The sequence below is a fragment of the Xenopus laevis genome, chromosome 8L (genome assembly GCF_017654675.1).
Source record: "Xenopus laevis strain J_2021 chromosome 8L, Xenopus_laevis_v10.1, whole genome shotgun sequence".
Classification (NCBI taxonomy): domain Eukaryota; kingdom Metazoa; phylum Chordata; class Amphibia; order Anura; family Pipidae; genus Xenopus; species Xenopus laevis.
In genome coordinates, this window is record NC_054385.1 from 114,555,183 (window position 1) to 114,559,448 (window position 4,266).

Here is a 4,266-nt window from a genome sequence, read left to right on the forward strand (position 1 = left end):
CCTGGCGTCCCAAGATGACGGCGTCTCCCATGCGGTTCCTCCTGGGCGCAGCTCTGTGACATCACGCCAGCATCAGACACGTCGCCGGCGTCGGATTGGTTGCCAGTGCCGAAACGTCAGCATCGGATTGGATGCCAGCGATGAAATGCCAGTGTGAGGACGCCAGCGTCATGACATCACTGCGTCCATTTTTGCCACCAAAGGAGGCCTATAAAAGACGCTGGAGCACTGCTGACTTTGCCCTACAATAGGTTCCACATTGAGTTCCTGGGTGCGCTATAGTCTTCTGATATTGTTCCTGATCTTGACCTTGCCTGTTTAACCGTGTATTTAATCTTTGCCACCTGTACTGACCTTATTGCCTGGACCTGACTTCGCCTTTCTCTTAATCCCTTGGATACCTCAATCTGGTTGGACTGTGCTTCCTCCTTGATCCGCTACCTCTGGCTGAGCCTTCGGGCCCCTTACAGTTATGTACTAGAATCACACATTTTACAAGTGTATCCAAGATAATTAATATAAAGGTGAGATGAAGCATGCGTGAAACTCTACGCCTGCCCAAGAGGCCTCCCTACCCCCTCCAAAACCACACCAACATTGCCTTACTAAAATACACTGATCATAGTGCTAAAATAACTAGAACAATCATAGTAGACGTATCTATGCATACATTCATACATTTTTAAAGTAATGCTTTATTATTTTTTAATGACATAGATCCAATGCATATAATATATAATATATAATAACATAATTTGAAATATGGATTTAGATTAAAATAAGATCAGGAGGTTATGGGCTTGATTCACTTCAATGTGATATGGTACATTTCATATGATAAGTGCACATTTTTGTATGTTGACTATGCAATTCATTTTGCTTAACAATTTCAAACATGCTATTGGTTTTTACATAAATATTTATTCAAAATATATTATGTATTTGCCTTATCTTTGTTTATTCCATTTTTATTAATGTCCCTTTTTTACTTAAGTGTGTGTTAACACTTGAATAGTAGTACTACATCACTGGGTGGGGTGTTTAACTAATAAACTTTGATTGCTTGGTATGAGCCAATAGAATATGTTAATAGAAACAGTTTTGACTATTTTAAAAAATTAAAAAGCTATGAACTTGATGTATGTTGTATGTAAGGAATGCTAGACGTAGGCAACATATTGCATGTTAAGTTGTGGCGTTATTTGCGGGGAGAAAAAAAGAAACTGATTCCAAGAGTTTTTGCCAAAACCGTTAGTAAAAACTGGAAATGCCCATAATGCAGTTACTCCAAACTGACTGTTTCTTGCATTCACTTAATTCTATATCTCAGTGAATTGAATTAGATAAAACTGTGCATTAATTTCCGGAGGTAAAGACATCTTTACTTTATTGAACATTTATCACATGAATTGAGCCTTAAGATAGTTACCGAAGACTTTGCTATTAATCATTTCCCCCATACCTTACTGTGTTTCCTAAAATTGAATGGTCAGAGCAAGACATGAGCAGAAACTACAAAATTACTAGGAACAATAGGTACTGGTGGCTTAAAGTCATATAATCCCAGGAAGGATACTGTATCTAGCCAACTTTATAAAAATGAATACTCACACAGAACAAAATGGTGAAGGTAAAGTGGTTTATTCCTGCCACAAACTAGGCAATATTTCAGGTGTTACCAGCACTTTGTCAAGGCTACATTGTAATTATCATACCCATATCATATGTATGGCTTGCATGCAGAAAGTTTTATCGATTGCCCCTGTCTGCTTTGTATTTAGCGATGTTGAAAGGTACAGTACTTTGTACACCACGCTTTAGCTTTTATATATTGGAATATACCTCCAGCCTGTGATGTTATTTATCTTCTCCCTTTGTTAGATTCAATGCAGACTTTAATCCAGTTCTTGAGCAATATCCTCAGTGTGGATGGTAATTGCTTCCTGATGACGGCTCGAGTCTAAGAGCCGAAACGTTGAATAACCCCACTTTTTCATCACTAAAGACCTATGAGTGCAGACTTCTTTTTGCATATATATATATATTTTTTTTTTTTTTTTGTAAGATTTGTCTGCTAGAAGCTGAGGGAAGGGAAGCTAATGATAAATATATTCAAGACAGATCACAAAATATATCCAAGCTGCTGTGGAGGTTGGCTTCTTCTAAGCTTGATTACACCGTATTCATATTAAAATAGCAGAGAGTTTTTTTAAGTATATTATTTCCTCTTATTAGGTTTAAAGAACTGAGGAGAGTACTCAATGTGAAGAGCGGAGGAAAGATATCATTCCAAACTTTCTGGATATCTTTTGCTGCAATTATTGCATTATTGCAACACTAAACCAAATAACATTGGTAAACAGGAGGATGACAAGCGTCTTGGATGCCTGAACATGAGTCTCTACATTGCTTGTTCTGGTTCCATTCGAGTTGTGCTTTATTCGGTTCATGTGCCTGCACAGAGAGCCAATAATTGTCAAAGCTGAACAAGTGAACAGCAGAATAGCAGCTGAGCAGTTTATGATATAGACCTGCACAGAAAAATTGCCACTTTGGAAGACTGTATTGAAAGATGCATTTTGATAGGAGTAAACCTCTAAAAGTTTTCATCATTCAGACACACTGCAGTAAGACTGAGAATGAAACATTTAAAAGTATTGTTATAATAGGTACTCATGGACATAATTTGGGTAACAGTCTTTGTAGGCAGATGTAGAGCGTAAGGTTGACAATTAACAATTTTCAGACAAAAGTATGTGCTCAACCAGATGGAAACCCAGAGTTTGCAGGACACTGTAGTAAGCTGAAAAATGAACTCTGCAATTTTATATCTCCTGCTGAAAATGAAGATGTTGTGCATGATTAGCAAGATATTGACATATCTGCTGACTTTCACAAAGTAATAAAAGCAGTTGTAAACACTGATGCCACAGATCAGCTGTTCAGATATACCAAGCCTTTTGTTTTTCACTCTGTCAGATATCATTGTAAAAATAATGAACAAATTCCATGTAGCTGCAACCACGAAAAGACAGGCATCTATGGCAATGGTCACAATATTAAGCATTCTGGATTGTTCGGGTTATTTCATTCCTTGTCTCACTCTGACAGCAAATTATTTCAGCCTGAGCATTTATTTTAGTGCTGTGCATAGATTTCCCTACATCTTCTCTTCTAATTTACAAACACAAAAGATAAAGCTGGCTATTTGATATAACCCAAACAGTGAAAAATGCAAATTACATAAAGTTTACTTTGACTTTGACATGATTCTGCAGTGTAGTCAGAGTGTTTTGGCTCATTGCTCTGCTGTGTTAAGTATTTTGCACTCTATCAACCATTTTATTTTGAGAAACAGCTAGTTTGTGTATCTACATGTAAGCTAGGGAACATTTCATTGAAGTGCAACTTGTTGACTTTCATATTGTGCTGTTTATCAGGTTGTGAGAAACACAGGGTAACAAATACAGGGTATAAACAAAATAAGAGAAATCCCAAGCACTACAGCCCAAAAAGTCACAGTTGGGGTGCAGCACTATCCCAAATTAGAATTAACAGGAAAGTGTTTGTAGGGCAGACATTTCTGCAGTTTGTGGTACATCTCATTTGAGTGGCTACATGTCATCTAATCAGAGTGATTTCTACATTAACTAATGAAATACATGCTGAATAAGATGTTATGGGCAAGTTGCTCTTTATCACTTGTATCAGTTATTGGTTGTATTTGTATGTAATCTGTATTTCAACATACAGTATACAACCATTTATTGTACAGTGTTGTGGAATATGTTGGTGCATTATAAATGCATGTCAATAATAATAATAATATTACCTCTTAATACCTTATAATACACAAAATCCATGAATATCTTGTAAATGATATCCTTATAAACAGTGAGTTCTGATGTCATTTCTGTCACATGACTCACTGAAATTTGTGTATTATAATAAATAAAGTACCCCCAGTTGTAAAATATGAGGATATTAGAAGTTACCTCGGAGTTCCATGACCTGTATAAAAACACTCGGCCTTCAGCCTCGTGTTTTTATATGGTCATGAAACTCCTCGGTAACTGATAATATTCTAATATTTTACAAGAGGGGGTACTTTATTCAATATAGTTACATAGTTACATATTACATAGTTAAATTTGGTTTGAAAAAAGACAAAGTCCATCAAGTTCAACCCCTCCAAATGAAAACCCAGCATCCATACACACACCCCTTCCTATTTTTAATTAAATTCTATATACCCATACCTATACT

The 4,266-nt window shown here is 36.4% G+C and overlaps 1 pseudogene; it reads right to left on the reverse strand.

Moving 5' to 3' along the window:
- Positions 1–2,162: 2,162 nt before the first annotated feature.
- On the reverse strand, positions 2,163–3,067 carry LOC108699317 (annotated as a pseudogene).
- Between the last annotated feature and the right edge of the window lie 1,199 nt (positions 3,068–4,266).